This window comes from Leuciscus leuciscus (genome assembly GCF_965113295.1).
Source record: "Leuciscus leuciscus genome assembly, chromosome: 6".
NCBI classification, from domain to species: domain Eukaryota; kingdom Metazoa; phylum Chordata; class Actinopteri; order Cypriniformes; family Leuciscidae; genus Leuciscus; species Leuciscus leuciscus.
This window is the reverse complement of record NC_138730.1, coordinates 940,783-959,038: the sequence shown is the minus strand read 5'-3', so window position 1 is coordinate 959,038 and position 18,256 is coordinate 940,783. Positions and strand designations below refer to the sequence as shown.

The 18,256-nt window shown below is 43.7% G+C and overlaps 1 protein-coding gene across 2 annotated transcripts in view; it reads right to left on the bottom strand.

Annotated features, from left to right (window-relative positions):
* The window catches only part of LOC309501911 (NACHT, LRR and PYD domains-containing protein 12-like), a 175,077-nt gene that overhangs the window by 108,986 nt on the left and 47,835 nt on the right, over positions 1 to 18,256 (bottom strand). The gene's annotated exons all lie outside the window — the stretch shown is intronic.

Sequence of the window (18,256 nt, the reverse complement as noted above, 5' to 3'; positions counted from 1 at the left end):
TCTCTGTTATGTGTGTGTCTCTGTTATGTGTGCGTCTCTGTTATGTGTATCTCTGTTATGTGTGTGTCTCTGTTATGTGTGTGTCTCTGTTATGTGTGTGTCTCTGTTATGTGTGCGTCTCTGTTATGTGTGTGTGTCTCTGTTATGTGTGTGTCGTCTGTTATGTGTGTGTCTCTGTTATGTGTGTGTCTCTGTTATGTGTGCGTCTCTGTTATGTGTGTGTGTCTCTGTTATGTGTGTCGTCTCTGTTATGTGTGCGTCTCTGTTATGTGTGTCGTCTCTGTTATGTGTGCGTCTCTGTTATGTGTGTGTCTCTGTTATGTGTGTGTCTCTGTTATGTGTGCGTCTCTGTTATGTGTGCGTCTCTGTTATGTGTGCGTCTCTGTTATGTGTGCGTCTCTGTTATGTGTGCGTCTCTGTTATGTGTGTGTCGTCTGTTATGTGTGCGTCTCTGTTATGTGTGCGTCTCTGTTATGTGTGCGTCTCTGTTATGTGTGCGTCTCTGTTATGTGTGCGTCTCTGTTATGTGTGTGTCTCTGTTATGTGTGTGTCTCTGTTATGTGTGCGTCTCTGTTATGTGTGTGTCTCTGTTATGTGTGTGTCTCTGTTATGTGTGTGTCTCTGTTATGTGTGTGTCTCTGTTATGTGTGTGTCTCTGTTATGTGTGTGTCTCTGTTATGTGTGTGTCTCTGTGTGCGTCTCTGTTATGTGTGTGTCTCTGTTATGTGTGTGTCTCTGTTATGTGTGTGTCTCTGTTATGTGTGTGTCTCTGTTATGTGTGCGTCTCTGTTATGTGTGTGTCTGTTATGTGTGTGTCTCTGTTATGTGTGCGTCTCTGTTATGTGTGTGTCTCTGTTATGTGTGCGTCTCTGTTATGTGTGTGTCTCTGTTATGTGTGTGTCTCTGTTGTGTCTCTGTTGTGTCTCTGTTATGTGTGTGTCTCTGTTATGTGTGTGTCTCTGTTATGTGTGTGTCTCTGTTATGTGTGTGTCTCTGTTATGTGTGCGTCTCTGTTATGTGTGCGTCTCTGTTATGTGTGCGTCTCTGTTATGTGTGCGTCTCTGTTATGTGTGTGTCTCTGTTATGTGTGTGTCTCTGTTATGTGTGTGTCTCTGTGTGTGTCTCTGTGTGCGTCTCTGTTATGTGTGTGTCTCTGTTATGTGTGTGTCTCTGTTATGTGTGGTCTCTGTTATGTGTGTGTCTCTGTTATGTGTGCGTCTCTGTTATGTGTGTGTCTCTGTTATGTGTGTGTGTCTCTGTTATGTGTGTCGTCTCTGTTATGTGTGCGTCTCTGTTATGTGTGTGTCTCTGTTATGTGTGTGTCTCTGTTATGTGTGTGTCTCTGTTATGTGTGTGTCTCTGTTATGTGTGTGTCTCTGTTATGTGTGCTGTCTCTGTTATGTGTGTCTCTGTTATGTGTGTGTCTCTGTTATGTGTGTGTGTCTCTGTTATGTGTGCGTCTCTGTTATGTGTGCGTCTCTGTTATGTGTGGTCTCTGTTATGTGTGTGTCTCTGTTATGTGTGTGTCTCTGTTATGTGTGCGTCTCTGTTATGTGTGCGTCTCTGTTATGTGTGCGTCTCTGTTATGTGTGTGTCTCTGTTATGTGTGTCTCTGTTATGTGTGTGTCTCTGTTATGTGTGTGTCTCTGTTATGTGTGTGTCTCTGTTATGTGTGTGTCTCTGTTATGTGTGTGTCTCTGTTATGTGTGCGTCTCTGTTATGTGTGCGTCTCTGTTATGTGTGTGTCTCTGTTATGTGTGTGTCTCTGTTATGTGTGTGTCTCTGTTATGTGTGCGTCTCTGTTATGTGTGTGTCTCTGTTATGTGTGCGTCTCTGTTATGTGTGCGTCTCTGTTATGTGTGTGTCTCTGTTATGTGTGCGTCTCTGTTATGTGTGCGTCTCTGTGTGCGTCTCTGTTATGTGTGTGTCTCTGTTATGTGTGTGTCTCTGTTATGTGTGCGTCTCTGTTATGTGTGTGTCTCTGTTATGTGTGTGTCTCTGTTATGTGTGTGTCTCTGTTATGTGTGCGTCTCTGTTATGTGTGTGTCTCTGTTATGTGTGTGTCTCTGTTATGTGTGTGTCTCTGTTATGTGTGTCTCTGTTATGTGTGTGTCTCTGTTATGTGTGCGTCTCTGTTATGTGTGCGTCTCTGTTATGTGTGTGTCTCTGTTATGTGTGTGTCTCTGTTATGTGTGTGTCTCTGTTATGTGTGTGTCTCTGTTATGTGTGCGTCTCTGTTATGTGTGTGTGTCTCTGTTATGTGTGTGTCTGTTATGTGTGTGTCTCTGTTATGTGTGTGTCTCTGTTATGTGTGTGTCTCTGTTATGTGTGTGTCTCTGTGTGCGTCTCTGTTATGTGTGTGTCTCTGTTATGTGTGCGTCTCTGTTATGTGTGCGTCTCTGTTATGTGTGTGTCTCTGTTATGTGTGTGTCTCTGTTATGTGTGTGTCTCTGTTATGTGTGCGTCTCTGTTATGTGTGCGTCTCTGTTATGTGTGTGTCTCTGTTATGTGTGTCGTCTCTGTTATGTGTGTGTCTCTGTTATGTGTGTGTCTCTGTGTGCGTCTCTGTTATGTGTGCGTCTCTGTTATGTGTGCGTCTCTGTTATGTGTGCGTCTCTGTTATGTGTGCGTCTGTTATGTGTGCGTCTCTGTTATGTGTGCGTCTCTGTTATGTGTGCTGTCTCTGTTATGTGTGTGTGTCTCTGTTATGTGTGCGTCTCTGTTATGTGTGCGTCTCTGTTATGTGTGTCGTCTCTGTTATGTGTGTGTCTCTGTTATGTGTGCGTCTCTGTTATGTGTGCGTCTCTGTTATGTGTGGTCTCTGTTATGTGTGTGTCTCTGTTATGTGTGCGTCTCTGTTATGTGTGCGTCTCTGTTATGTGTGCGTCTCTGTGTGCGTCTCTGTTATGTGTGTGTCTCTGTTATGTGTGTGTCTCTGTTATGTGTGTGTCTCTGTTATGTGTGCGTCTCTGTTATGTGTGCGTCTCTGTTATGTGTGTGTCTCTGTGTGCGTCTCTGTTATGTGTGTGTCTCTGTTATGTGTGCGTCTCTGTTATGTGTGCGTCTCTGTTATGTGTGCGTCTCTGTTATGTGTGGTGTCTCTGTTATGTGTGTGTCTCTGTTATGTGTGTGTCTCTGTTATGTGTGTGTCTCTGTTATGTGTGTGTCTCTGTTATGTGTGCGTCTCTGTTATGTGTGTGTCTCTGTTATGTGTGCGTCTCTGTTATGTGTGCGTCTCTGTTATGTGTGCGTCTCTGTTATGTGTGCGTCTCTGTTATGTGTGCGTCTCTGTTATGTGTGCGTCTCTGTTATGTGTGTGTCTCTGTTATGTGTGTGTCTCTGTTATGTGTGCGTCTCTGTTATGTGTGCGTCTCTGTTATGTGTGCGTCTCTGTTATGTGTGCGTCTCTGTTATGTGTGTCTCTGTTATGTGTGTGTCTCTGTTATGTGTGCGTCTCTGTTATGTGTGCGTCTCTGTTATGTGTGTGTCTCTGTTATGTGTGCGTCTCTGTTATGTGTGTGTCTCTGTTATGTGTGCGTCTCTGTTATGTGTGCGTCTCTGTTATGTGTGCGTCTCTGTTATGTGTGCGTCTCTGTTATGTGTGTGTCTCTGTTATGTGTGTGTCTCTGTTATGTGTGTGTCTCTGTTATGTGTGTGTCTCTGTTATGTGTGTGTCTCTGTGTGCGTCTCTGTTATGTGTGCGTCTCTGTTATGTGTGCGTCTCTGTTATGTGTGCGTCTCTGTTATGTGTGCGTCTCTGTTATGTGTGTCTCTGTTGTGTGTGTCTCTGTTGTGTGTGTCTCTGTTATGTGTGTGTCTCTGTTATGTGTGTGTCTCTGTTATGTGTGCGTCTCTGTTATGTGTGTGTCTCTGTTATGTGTGTGTCTCTGTTATGTGTGTGTCTCTGTTATGTGTGTGTCTCTGTTATGTGTGCGTCTCTGTTATGTGTGTGTCTCTGTTATGTGTGCGTCTGTTATGTGTGTGTCTCTGTTATGTGTGTGTCTCTGTTATGTGTGTGTCTCTGTGCGTGTCTCTGTTATGTGTGCGTCTCTGTTATGTGTGTGTCTCTGTTATGTGTGCGTCTCTGTTATGTGTGTGTCTCTGTTATGTGTGCGTCTCTGTTATGTGTGTGTCTCTGTGCGTGTCTCTGTTATGTGTGCGTCTCTGTTATGTGTGTGTCTCTGTTATGTGTGCGTCTCTGTTATGTGTGTGTCTCTGTTATGTGTGCGTCTCTGTTATGTGTGCGTCTCTGTTATGTGTGCGTCTCTGTTATGTGTGTGTCTCTGTTATGTGTGTGTCTCTGTGCGTGTCTCTGTTATGTGTGCGTCTCTGTTATGTGTGTGTCTCTGTGCGTGTCTCTGTTATGTGTGCGTCTGTTATGTGTGTGTCTCTGTTATGTGTGCGTCTCTGTGCGTGTCTCTGTTATGTGTGCGTCTCTGTTATGTGTGCGTCTCTGTTATGTGTGCGTCTCTGTTATGTGTGCGTCTCTGTTATGTGTGCGTCTCTGTTATGTGTGCGTCTCTGTGCGTGTCTCTGTTATGTGTGCGTCTCTGTTATGTGTGCGTCTCTGTTATGTGTGCGTCTGTTATGTGTGTGTCTCTGTTATGTGTGTGTCTCTGTTATGTGTGTGTCTCTGTGCGTGTCTCTGTTATGTGTGTGTCTCTGTGCGTGTCTCTGTTATGTGTGCGTCTCTGTTATGTGTGCGTCTCTGTTATGTGTGCGTCTCTGTTATGTGTGCGTCTCTGTTATGTGTGTGTCTCTGTTATGTGTGCGTCTGTTATGTGTGTGTCTCTGTTATGTGTGCGTCTCTGTTATGTGTGTGTCTCTGTTATGTGTGCGTCTGTTATGTGTGTGTCTCTGTTATGTGTGCGTCTCTGTTATGTGTGCGTCTCTGTTATGTGTGCGTCTGTTATGTGTGTGTCTCTGTTATGTGTGCGTCTCTGTTATGTGTGTGTGTCTCTGTTATGTGTGCGTCTGTTATGTGTGCGTCTCTGTTATGTGTGCGTCTGTTATGTGTGCGTCTCTGTTATGTGTGCGTCTCTGTTATGTGTGTGTCTCTGTGTGTGTCTCTGTGTGCGTCTCTGTTATGTGTGTGTCTCTGTTATGTGCGTCTTTGTTATGTGTGTGTGTGTCTCTGTTATGTGTGCGTCTCTGTTATGTGTGTCTCTGTTATGTGTGTGTGTCTGTTATGTGTGCATCTCTGTTATGTGTGTGTCTCTGTTATGTGTGTCTCTCTGTTATGTGTGCGTCTCTGTTATGTGTGTGTGTCTTTGTTATGTGTGTATGTGTGTGTGTCTCTGTTATGTGTGTGTCTCTGTTATGTGTGTGTCTCTGTTATGTGTGCGTCTCTGTTATGTGTGTGTGTCTTTGTTATGTGTGTATGTGTGTGTGTCTCTGTTATGTGTGTGTCTCTGTTATGTGTGTGTCTCTGTTATGTGTGTGTGTCTCTGTTATGTGTGTGTCTCTGTTATGTGTGTGCGTCTCTGTTATGTGTGCGTCTCTGTTATGTGTGCGTCTCTGTTATGTGTGTCTCTGTTATGTGTGCGTCTCTGTTATGTGTGTGCGTCTCTGTTATGTGTGCGTCTCTGTTATGTGTGCGTCTCTGTTATGTGTGTGTCTCTGTTATGTGTGTCTCTGTTATGTGTGTGCGTCTCTGTTATGTGTGCGTCTCTGTTATGTGTGCGTCTCTGTTATGTGTGTGTCTCTGTTATGTGTGTGTCTCTGTTATGTGTGTGTCTCTGTTATGTGTGCGTCTCTGTTATGTGTGTGTCTCTGTTATGTGTGTGTCTCTGTTATGTGTGTGTCTCTGTTATGTGTGTGTGTGTGTCTCTGTTATGTGTGTGTGTGTGTCTCTGTTATGTGTGCGTCTCTGTTATGTGTGTGTCTCTGTTATGTGTGTGTCTCTGTTATGTGTGCGTCTCTGTTATATGTGTGTCTCTGTTATGTGTGTGTCTCTGTTATGTGTGTGTCTCTGTTATGTGTGTGTGTGTGTCTCTGTTATGTGTGTGTGTGTGTCTCTGTTATGTGTGTGTCTCTGTTATGTGTGTGTCTGTTATGTGTGTGTCTCTGTTATGTGTGTGTGTCTGTTATATGTGTGTCTCTGTTATGTGTGTGTGTGTGTCTCTGTTATGTGTGTGTCTCTGTTATGTGTGTGTCTGTTATGTGTGTGTCTCTGTTATGTGTGTGTCTGTTATGTGTGTGTCTCTGTTATGTGTGTGTGTCTGTTATATGTGTGTGTCTCTGTTATGTGTGTGTCTTTGTTATGTGTGTGTCTCTGTTATGTGTGTGTCTCTGTTATGTGTGTGTGTGTGTGTCTCTGTTATGTGTGTGTCTCTGTTATGTGTGTGTCTCTGTTATGTGTGTGTCTCTGTTATGTGTGTGTCTCTGTTATGTGTGTCTGTTATGTGTGTGTCTCTGTTATGTGTGTGTCTGTTATGTGTGTGTCTCTGTTATGTGTGTGTCTCTGTTATGTGTGTCTCTGTTATGTGTGTGTCTCTGTTATGTGTGCGTCTCTGTTATGTGTGCGTCTCTGTTATGTGTGTCTCTGTTATGTGTGTGTCTCTGTTATGTGTGTGTCTCTGTTATGTGTGTGCGTCTGTTATGTGTGTGTCTCTGTTATGTGTGCGTCTCTGTTATGTGTGTGTCTCTGTTATGTGTGTGTCTCTGTTATGTGTGTGTCTCTGTTATGTGTGCGTCTCTGTTATGTGTGTGTCTGTTATGTGTGCGTCTCTGTTATGTGTGTGTCTGTTATGTGTGTGTCTCTGTTATGTGTGTGTCTCTGTTATGTGTGTGTCTCTGTTATGTGTGTGTCTGTTATGTGTGTGTCTGTTATGTGTGCGTCTCTGTTATGTGTGTGTCTCTGTTATGTGTGTGTCTCTGTTATGTGTGCGTCTCTGTTATGTGTGCGTCTCTGTTATGTGTGTCTCTGTTATGTGTGTGTCTCTGTTATGTGTGTGTCTCTGTTATGTGTGTGCGTCTGTTATGTGTGTGTCTCTGTTATGTGTGCGTCTCTGTTATGTGTGTGTCTCTGTTATGTGTGTGTCTCTGTTATGTGTGCGTCTCTGTTATGTGTGTGTCTGTTATGTGTGCGTCTCTGTTATGTGTGTGTCTGTTATGTGTGTGTCTCTGTTATGTGTGTGTCTCTGTTATGTGTGTGTCTCTGTTATGTGTGTGTCTGTTATGTGTGTGTCTCTGTTATGTGTGTGTCTCTGTTATGTGTGTGTCTCTGTTATGTGTGTGTCTGTTATGTGTGTGTCTGTTATGTGTGCGTCTCTGTTATGTGTGTGTCTGTTATGTGTGTGTCTCTGTTATGTGTGTGTCTCTGTTATGTGTGTGTCTCTGTTATGTGTGTGTCTCTGTTATGTGTGCGTCTCTGTTATGTGTGCGTCTCTGTTATGTGTGTGTGTCTCTGTTATGTGTGTGTGTCTGTTATGTGTGTGTCTCTGTTATGTGTGTGTCTCTGTTATGTGTGTGTCTCTGTTATGTGTGCGTCTCTGTTATGTGTGTGTGTCTCTGTTATGTGTGTGTCTCTGTTATGTGTGCGTCTCTGTTATGTGTGTGTGTCTCTGTTATGTGTGCGTCTCTGTTATGTGTGCGTCTCTGTTATGTGTGTGTGTCTCTGTTATGTGTGTGTCTCTGTTATGTGTGTGTCTCTGTTATGTGTGTGTCTCTGTTATGTGTGTGTCTCTGTTATGTGTGCGTCTCTGTTATGTGTGTGTGTCTCTGTTATGTGTGTGTGTCTGTTATGTGTGTGTCTCTGTTATGTGTGTGTCTCTGTTATGTGTGCGTCTCTGTTATGTGTGTGTGTCTCTGTTATGTGTGTGTGTCTGTTATGTGTGCGTCTCTGTTATGTGTGCGTCTCTGTTATGTGTGCGTCTCTGTTATGTGTGCGTCTCTGTTATGTGTGTGTCTGTTATGTGTGTGTCTCTGTTATGTGTGTGTCTCTGTTATGTGTGCGTCTCTGTTATGTGTGTGTGTCTCTGTTATGTGTGTGTGTCTGTTATGTGTGTGTCTCTGTTATGTGTGCGTCTCTGTTATGTGTGCGTCTCTGTTATGTGTGTCTCTGTTATGTGTGTGTCTCTGTTATGTGTGTGTCTCTGTTATGTGTGCGTCTCTGTGTGTGTCTCTGTGTGCGTCTCTGTTATGTGCGTGTCTCTGTTATGTGTGTGTCTCTGTTATGTGTGCGTCTCTGTTATGTGTGCGTCTCTGTTATGTGTGCGTCTCTGTTATGTGTGTGTGTCTGTTATGTGTGCGTCTCTGTTATGTGTGCGTCTCTGTTATGTGTGCGTCTCTGTTATGTGTGTGTCTCTGTTATGTGTGTGTCTCTGTTATGTGTGTGTCTGTTATGTGTGCGTCTCTGTTATGTGTGTGTCTCTGTTATGTGTGTGTCTCTGTTATGTGTGCGTCTCTGTTATGTGTGTGTCTCTGTTATGTGTGTGTCTCTGTTATGTGTGTGTCTCTGTTATGTGTGCGTCTCTGTTATGTGTGTGTCTCTGTTATGTGTGTGTCTCTGTGTGCGTCTCTGTTATGTGTGTGTCTCTGTTATGTGTGTGTCTCTGTTATGTGTGTGTCTCTGTTATGTGTGTGTCTCTGTTATGTGTGCGTCTCTGTTATGTGTGTGTCTGTTATGTGTGTGTCTCTGTTATGTGTGTGTCTGTTATGTGTGTGTCTCTGTTATGTGTGTGTCTGTTATGTGTGCGTCTCTGTTATGTGTGTGTCTGTTATGTGTGTGTCTCTGTTATGTGTGTGTCTCTGTTATGTGTGCGTCTCTGTTATGTGTGCGTCTCTGTTATGTGTGCGTCTCTGTTATGTGTGCGTCTCTGTTATGTGTGTGTCTCTGTTATGTGTGCGTCTCTGTTATGTGTGCGTCTCTGTTATGTGTGTCTCTGTTATGTGTGTGTCTGTTATGTGTGTGTCTCTGTTATGTGTGTGTCTCTGTTATGTGTGTGTCTCTGTTATGTGTGTGTCTCTGTTATGTGTGAGTCTCTGTTATGTGTGCGTCTCTGTTATGTGTGTGTCTCTGTTATGTGTGTGTCTCTGTTATGTGTGCGTCTCTTATGTGTGCGTCTCTGTTATGTGTGCGTCTCTGTTATGTGTGTGTCTCTGTTATGTGTGTGTCTCTGTTATGTGTGTGTCTCTGTGTGTGTCTCTGTGTGCGTCTCTGTTATGTGTGTGTCTCTGTTATGTGTGTGTCTCTGTTATGTGTGTGTCTCTGTTATGTGTGTGTCTCTGTTATGTGTGCATCTCTGTTATGTGTGTGTCTCTGTTATGTGTGTGTGTCTCTGTTATGTGTGTGTGTCTCTGTTATGTGTGCGTCTCTGTTATGTGTGCGTCTCTGTTATGTGTGCGTCTCTGTTATGTGTGTGTCTCTGTTATGTGTGCGTCTCTGTTATGTGTGCGTCTCTGTTATGTGTGCGTCTCTGTTATGTGTGCGTCTCTGTTATGTGTGCGTCTGTTATGTGTGCGTCTCTGTTATGTGTGCGTCTCTGTTATGTGTGCGTGTCTGTTATGTGTGTGCGTCTCTGTTATGTGTGCGTCTCTGTTATGTGTGCGTCTCTGTTATGTGTGTCTCTGTTATGTGTGTGTCTCTGTTATGTGTGCGTCTCTGTTATGTGTGCGTCTCTGTTATGTGTGTCTCTGTTATGTGTGTGTCTCTGTTATGTGTGTCTCTGTTATGTGTGTGTCTCTGTTATGTGTGTGTCTCTGTTATGTGTGCGTCTCTGTTATGTGTGTGTCTCTGTTATGTGTGTGTCTCTGTTATGTGTGTGTCTCTGTTATGTGTGTGTCTCTGTTATGTGTGCGTCTCTGTTATGTGTGCGTCTCTGTTATGTGTGTGTCTCTGTTATGTGTGTCTCTGTTATGTGTGTCTCTGTTATGTGTGTGTCTCTGTTATGTGTGCGTCTCTGTTATGTGTGCGTCTCTGTTATGTGTGTCTCTGTTATGTGTGTGTCTCTGTTATGTGTGTGTCTCTGTTATGTGTGCGTCTCTGTTATGTGTGTGTCTCTGTTATGTGTGCGTCTCTGTTATGTGTGTGTCTCTGTTATGTGTGCGTCTCTGTTATGTGTGCGTCTCTGTTATGTGTGTGTCTCTGTTATGTGTGCGTCTCTGTTATGTGTGTGTCTCTGTTATGTGTGTGTCTCTGTTATGTGTGTGTCTCTGTGTGCGTCTCTGTTATGTGTGTGTCTCTGTTATGTGTGCGTCTCTGTTATGTGTGCGTCTCTGTTATGTGTGCGTGTCTGTTATGTGTGTGTGTCTCTGTTATGTGTGTGTCTCTGTTATGTGTGTGTCTCTGTTATGTGTGTGTCTCTGTTATGTGTGCGTCTCTGTTATGTGTGCGTCTCTGTTATGTGTGCGTCTCTGTTATGTGTGCGTCTCTGTTATGTGTGTCTCTGTTATGTGTGTCTCTGTTATGTGTGTGTCTCTGTTATGTGTGTGTCTCTGTTATGTGTGTGTCTCTGTTATGTGTGCGTCTCTGTTATGTGTGCGTCTCTGTTATGTGTGCGTCTCTGTTATGTGTGCGTCTCTGTTATGTGTGTCTCTGTTATGTGTGTGTCTCTGTTATGTGTGCGTCTCTGTTATGTGTGCGTCTCTGTTATGTGTGTCTCTGTTATGTGTGTGTCTCTGTTATGTGTGTGTCTCTGTTATGTGTGTGTCTCTGTTATGTGTGCGTCTCTGTTATGTGTGTGTCTCTGTTATGTGTGTGTCTCTGTTATGTGTGCGTCTCTGTTATGTGTGCGTCTCTGTTATGTGTGTGTCTCTGTTATGTGTGTGTCTCTGTTATGTGTGTGTCTCTGTTATGTGTGTGTCTCTGTGTCTCTGTTATGTGTGTGTCTCTGTTATGTGTGTGTCTCTGTGTGCGTCTCTGTTATGTGTGCGTCTCTGTTATGTGTGCGTCTCTGTTATGTGTGTGTCTCTGTTATGTGTGTGTCTCTGTTATGTGTGTGTCTCTGTTATGTGTGTGTCTCTGTTATGTGTGTGTCTCTGTTATGTGTGTGTCTCTGTTATGTGTGTGTCTCTGTGTGCGTCTCTGTTATGTGTGCGTCTCTGTTATGTGTGCGTCTCTGTTATGTGTGCGTCTCTGTTATGTGTGCGTCTCTGTTATGTGTGTCTCTGTTGTGTGTGTCTCTGTTGTGTGTGTCTCTGTTATGTGTGTGTCTCTGTTATGTGTGTGTCTCTGTTATGTGTGCGTCTCTGTTATGTGTGCGTCTCTGTTATGTGTGCGTCTCTGTTATGTGTGCGTCTCTGTTATGTGTGCGTCTCTGTTATGTGTGTGTCTCTGTTATGTGTGCGTCTCTGTTATGTGTGCGTCTCTGTTATGTGTGTGTCTCTGTTATGTGTGTGTCTCTGTTATGTGTGTGTCTCTGTGCGTGTCTCTGTTATGTGTGTGTCTCTGTTATGTGTGTGTCTCTGTTATGTGTGTGTCTCTGTTATGTGTGTGTCTCTGTTATGTGTGTGTCTCTGTTATGTGTGCGTCTCTGTTATGTGTGTGTCTCTGTTATGTGTGCGTCTGTTATGTGTGTGTCTCTGTTATGTGTGTGTCTCTGTTATGTGTGTGTCTCTGTGCGTGTCTCTGTTATGTGTGCGTCTCTGTTATGTGTGTGTCTCTGTTATGTGTGTGTCTCTGTTATGTGTGCGTCTCTGTTATGTGTGCGTCTCTGTTATGTGTGCGTCTCTGTTATGTGTGCGTCTCTGTTATGTGTGTGTCTCTGTTATGTGTGTGTCTCTGTGCGTGTCTCTGTTATGTGTGCGTCTCTGTTATGTGTGTGTCTCTGTGCGTGTCTCTGTTATGTGTGCGTCTGTTATGTGTGTGTCTCTGTTATGTGTGCGTCTCTGTGCGTGTCTCTGTTATGTGTGCGTCTCTGTTATGTGTGCGTCTCTGTTATGTGTGCGTCTCTGTTATGTGTGCGTCTCTGTGCGTGTCTCTGTTATGTGTGCGTCTCTGTTATGTGTGCGTCTGTTATGTGTGTGTCTCTGTTATGTGTGTGTCTCTGTTATGTGTGTGTCTCTGTGCGTGTCTCTGTTATGTGTGCGTCTCTGTTATGTGTGCGTCTCTGTTATGTGTGCGTCTCTGTTATGTGTGTGTCTCTGTTATGTGTGCGTCTGTTATGTGTGTGTCTCTGTTATGTGTGCGTCTCTGTTATGTGTGTGTCTCTGTTATGTGTGCGTCTGTTATGTGTGTGTCTCTGTTATGTGTGCGTCTCTGTTATGTGTGCGTCTCTGTTATGTGTGTGCGTCTCTGTTATGTGTGCGTCTCTGTTATGTGTGCGTCTGTTATGTGTGTGTCTCTGTTATGTGTGCGTCTCTGTTATGTGTGTGTGTCTCTGTTATGTGTGCGTCTGTTATGTGTGCGTCTCTGTTATGTGTGCGTCTGTTATGTGTGCGTCTCTGTTATGTGTGTGTCTCTGTTATGTGTGCGTCTCTGTTATGTGTGCGTCTCTGTTATGTGTGCGTCTCTGTTATGTGTGCGTCTGTTATGTGTGTGTCTCTGTTATGTGTGCGTCTCTGTTATGTGTGTGTGTCTCTGTTATGTGTGCGTCTGTTATGTGTGCGTCTCTGTTATGTGTGCGTCTGTTATGTGTGCGTCTGTTATGTGTGCGTCTCTGTTATGTGTGTGTCTCTGTTATGTGTGCGTCTCTGTTATGTGTGCGTCTCTGTTATGTGTGTGTCTCTGTGTGTGTCTCTGTGTGCGTCTCTGTTATGTGTGTGTCTCTGTTATGTGCGTCTTTGTTATGTGTGTGTGTGTCTCTGTTATGTGTGCGTCTCTGTTATGTGTGTCTCTGTTATGTGTGTGTCTCTGTGTGCGTCTCTGTTATGTGTGTGTCTCTGTTATGTGCGTCTTTGTTATGTGTGTGTGTGTCTGTTATGTGTGCATCTCTGTTATGTGTGTGTCTCTGTTATGTGTGTCTCTCTGTTATGTGTGCGTCTCTGTTATGTGTGTGTGTCTTTGTTATGTGTGTATGTGTGTGTGTCTCTGTTATGTGTGTGTCTCTGTTATGTGTGTGTCTCTGTTATGTGTGCGTCTCTGTTATGTGTGTGTGTCTTTGTTATGTGTGTATGTGTGTGTGTCTCTGTTATGTGTGTGTCTCTGTTATGTGTGTGTCTCTGTTATGTGTGTGTCTCTGTTATGTGTGTGTCTCTGTTATGTGTGTGTGTCTCTGTTATGTGTGTGTCTCTGTTATGTGTGTGCGTCTCTGTTATGTGTGCGTCTCTGTTATGTGTGCGTCTCTGTTATGTGTGTGTCTCTGTTATGTGTGCGTCTCTGTTATGTGTGTGCGTCTCTGTTATGTGTGCGTCTCTGTTATGTGTGCGTCTCTGTTATGTGTGTGTCTCTGTTATGTGTGTGTCTCTGTTATGTGTGTGTCTCTGTTATGTGTGTGCGTCTCTGTTATGTGTGCGTCTCTGTTATGTGTGCGTCTCTGTTATGTGTGTGTCTCTGTTATGTGTGTGTCTCTGTTATGTGTGTGTCTCTGTTATGTGTGCGTCTCTGTTATGTGTGTGTCTCTGTTATGTGTGTGTGTGTGTCTCTGTTATGTGTGTGTGTGTGTCTCTGTTATGTGTGCGTCTCTGTTATGTGTGTGTCTCTGTTATGTGTGTGTCTCTGTTATGTGTGTGTCTCTGTTATGTGTGCGTCTCTGTTATGTGTGTGTCTCTGTTATGTGTGTGTGTGTGTCTCTGTTATGTGTGTGTGTGTGTCTCTGTTATGTGTGTGTCTCTGTTATGTGTGTGTCTCTGTTATGTGTGTGTGTGTGTCTCTGTTATGTGTGTGTGTGTGTCTCTGTTATGTGTGTGTCTCTGTTATGTGTGTGTGTCTGTTATGTGTGTGTGTCTGTTATATGTGTGTCTCTGTTATGTGTGTGTGTGTGTCTCTGTTATGTGTGTGTCTCTGTTATGTGTGTGTGTCTGTTATATGTGTGTCTCTGTTATGTGTGTGTGTGTGTCTCTGTTATGTGTGTTTCTCTGTTATGTGTGTGTGTGTGTCTCTGTTATGTGTGTGTCTGTTATGTGTGTGTCTCTGTTATGTGTGTGTCTCTGTTATGTGTGTGTCTGTTATGTGTGTGTCTCTGTTATGTGTGTGTGTCTGTTATATGTGTGTGTCTCTGTTATGTGTGTGTCTTTGTTATGTGTGTGTCTCTGTTATGTGTGTGTCTCTGTTATGTGTGTGTGTGTGTGTCTCTGTTATGTGTGTGTCTCTGTTATGTGTGTGTCTCTGTTATGTGTGTGTCTCTGTTATGTGTGTGTCTCTGTTATGTGTGTGTCTCTGTTATGTGTGTCTGTTATGTGTGTGTCTCTGTTATGTGTGTGTCTGTTATGTGTGTGTCTGTTATGTGTGTGTCTCTGTTATGTGTGTGTCTCTGTTATGTGTGTGTCTGTTATGTGTGTGTCTCTGTTATGTGTGTGTCTCTGTTATGTGTGTGTCTCTGTTATGTGTGCGTGTCTGTTATGTGTGTGTGTCTCTGTTATGTGTGTGTCTGTTATGTGTGTGTCTCTGTTATGTGTGTGTCTCTGTTATGTGTGTGTCTCTGTTATGTGTGTGTCTCTGTGTGCGTCTCTGTTATGTGTGTGTCTCTGTTATGTGTGCGTCTCTGTCATGTGTGCGTCTCTGTTATGTGTGCGTCTCTGTTATGTGTGTCTCTGTTATGTGTGTGTCTCTGTTATGTGTGCGTCTCTGTTATGTGTGCGTCTCTGTTATGTGTGCGTCTCTGTTATGTGTGCGTCTCTGTTATGTGTGCGTCTCTGTTATGTGTGCGTCTCTGTTATGTGTGTGTCTGTTATGTGTGTGTCTCTGTTATGTGTGCGTCTCTGTTATGTGTGTGTCTCTGTTATGTGTGTCTCTGTTATGTGTGTGTCTGTTATGTGTGTGTCTCTGTTATGTGTGCGTCTCTGTTATGTGTGTGTCTCTGTTATGTGTGTGTCTCTGTTATGTGTGCGTCTGTTATGTGTGTGTCTCTGTTATGTGTGCGTCTCTGTTATGTGTGCGTCTCTGTCATGTGTGCGTCTCTGTTATGTGTGCGTCTCTGTTATGTGTGTCTCTGTTATGTGTGTGTCTCTGTTATGTGTGCGTCTCTGTTATGTGTGCGTCTCTGTTATGTGTGCGTCTCTGTTATGTGTGCGTCTCTGTTATGTGTGCGTCTCTGTTATGTGTGCGTCTCTGTTATGTGTGTGTCTGTTATGTGTGTGTCTCTGTTATGTGTGCGTCTCTGTTATGTGTGTGTCTCTGTTATGTGTGTGTCTCTGTTATGTGTGCGTCTGTTATGTGTGTGTCTCTGTTATGTGTGCGTCTCTGTTATGTGTGCGTCTCTGTTATGTGTGTGTCTCTGTTATGTGTGTGTCTCTGTTATGTGTGCGTCTGTTATGTGTGTGTCTCTGTTATGTGTGCGTCTCTGTTATGTGTGTGTCTCTGTTATGTGTGCGTCTCTGTTATGTGTGTGTCTCTGTTATGTGTGTGTCTCTGTTATGTGTGTGTCTCTGTTATGTGTGCGTCTGTTATGTGTGTGTCTCTGTTATGTGTGCGTCTCTGTTATGTGTGTGTCTCTGTTATGTGTGTGTCTCTGTTATGTGTGTGTCTCTGTTATGTGTGCGTCTCTGTTATGTGTGTGTCTCTGTTATGTGTGCGTCTCTGTTATGTGTGCGTCTCTGTTATGTGTGTGTCTCTGTTATGTGTGCGTCTCTGTTATGTGTGTGTCTGTTATGTGTGTGTCTCTGTTATGTGTGTGTCTCTGTTATGTGTGTGTCTCTGTTATGTGTGTGTCTGTTATGTGTGTGTCTGTTATGTGTGTGTCTCTGTTATGTGTGTGTCTCTGTTATGTGTGTGTCTCTGTTATGTGTGTGTCTCTGTTATGTGTGTGTCTCTGTTATGTGTGCGTCTCTGTTATGTGTATCTCTGTTATGTGTGTGTCTCTGTTATGTGTGTGTCTCTGTTATGTGTGTGTCTCTGTTATGTGTGTGTCTGTTATGTGTGTGTCTCTGTTATGTGTGTGTCTCTGTTATGTGTGTGTCTCTGTTATGTGTGTGTCTCTGTTATGTGTGTGTCTCTGTTATGTGTGCGTCTCTGTTATGTGTATCTCTGTTATGTGTGTGTCTCTGTTATGTGTGTGTCTCTGTTATGTGTGTGTCTCTGTTATGTGTGCGTCTCTGTTATGTGTGTGTGTCTCTGTTATGTGTGTGTGTCTGTTATGTGTGTGTCTCTGTTATGTGTGTGTCTCTGTTATGTGTGCGTCTCTGTTATGTGTGTGTGTCTCTGTTATGTGTGTGTGTCTGTTATGTGTGCGTCTCTGTTATGTGTGCGTCTCTGTTATGTGTGCGTCTCTGTTATGTGTGTGTGTCTGTTATGTGTGCGTCTCTGTTATGTGTGCGTCTCTGTTATGTGTGTGTCTCTGTTATGTGTGCGTCTCTGTTATGTGTGCGTCTCTGTTATGTGTGTGTCTCTGTTATGTGTGTGTCTCTGTTATGTGTGCGTCTCTGTTATGTGTGTGTCTCTGTTATGTGTGTGTCTCTGTTATGTGTGTGTCTCTGTTATGTGTGTGTCTCTGTTATGTGTGTGTCTCTGTTATGTGTGTGTCTCTGTTATGTGTGTGTCTCTGTGTGCGTCTCTGTTATGTGTGTGTCTCTGTTATGTGTGTGTCTCTGTTATGTGTGTGTCTCTGTTATGTGTGTGTCTCTGTTATGTGTGCGTCTCTGTTATGTGTGTGTCTGTTATGTGTGTGTCTCTGTTATGTGTGCGTCTCTGTTATGTGTGTGTCTCTGTTATGTGTGCGTCTCTGTTATGTGTGCGTCTCTGTTATGTGTGCGTCTCTGTTATGTGTGTCTCTGTTATGTGTGTGTCTGTTATGTGTGTGTCTCTGTTATGTGTGTGTCTCTGTTATGTGTGAGTCTCTGTTATGTGTGAGTCTCTGTTATGTGTGCGTCTCTGTTATGTGTGCGTCTCTGTTATGTGTGCGTCTCTGTTATGTGTGCGTCTCTGTTATGTGTGTGTCTCTGTTATGTGTGTGTCTCTGTTATGTGTGTGTCTCTGTGTGTGTCTCTGTGTGCGTCTCTGTTATGTGTGTGTCTCTGTTATGTGTGTGTCTCTGTTATGTGTGTGTCTCTGTTATGTGTGTGTGTCTGTTATGTGTGCATCTCTGTTATGTGTGTGTCTCTGTTATGTGTGTGTGTCTCTGTTATGTGTGCGTCTCTGTTATGTGTGCGTCTCTGTTATGTGTGCGTCTCTGTTATGTGTGCGTCTCTGTTATGTGTGCGTCTCTGTTATGTGTGTGTCTCTGTTATGTGTGTGTCTCTGTTATGTGTGCGTCTCTGTTATGTGTGCGTCTCTGTTATGTGTGTCTCTGTTATGTGTGTGTCTCTGTTATGTGTGTGTGTCTCTGTTATGTGTGCGTCTCTGTTATGTGTGCGTCTCTGTTATGTGTGTGTCTCTGTTATGTGTGCGTCTCTGTTATGTGTGCGTCTCTGTTATGTGTGTCTCTGTTATGTGTGTCTCTGTTATGTGTGTGTCTCTGTTATGTGTGCGTCTCTGTTATGTGTGCGTCTCTGTTATGTGTGCGTCTCTGTTATGTGTGCGTCTCTGTTATGTGTGTCTCTGTTATGTGTGTCTCTGTTATGTGTGTGTCTCTGTTATGTGTGTGTCTCTGTTATGTGTGCGTCTCTGTTATGTGTGCGTCTCTGTTATGTGTGTGTCTCTGTTATGTGTGTGTCTCTGTTATGTGTGTGTCTCTGTTATGTGTGCGTCTCTGTTATGTGTGTGTCTCTGTTATGTGTGCGTCTCTGTTATGTGTGCGTCTCTGTTATGTGTGTGTCTCTGTTATGTGTGCGTCTCTGTTATGTGTGCGTCTCTGTGTGCGTCTCTGTTATGTGTGTGTCTCTGTTATGTGTGTCTCTGTTATGTGTGCGTCTCTGTTATGTGTGTGTCTCTGTTATGTGTGTGTCTCTGTTATGTGTGTGTCTCTGTTATGTGTGCGTCTCTGTTATGTGTGTGTCTCTGTTATGTGTGTGTCTCTGTTATGTGTGTGTCTCTGTTATGTGTGTCTCTGTTATGTGTGTGTCTCTGTTATGTGTGCGTCTCTGTTATGTGTGCGTCTCTGTTATGTGTGTGTCTCTGTTATGTGTGTGTCTCTGTTATGTGTGTGTCTCTGTTATGTGTGTGTGTCTGTTATGTGTGCGTGTCTGTTATGTGTGTGTGTCTCTGTTATGTGTGTGTCTGTTATGTGTGTGTCTCTGTTATGTGTGTGTCTCTGTTATGTGTGTGTCTCTGTTATGTGTGTGT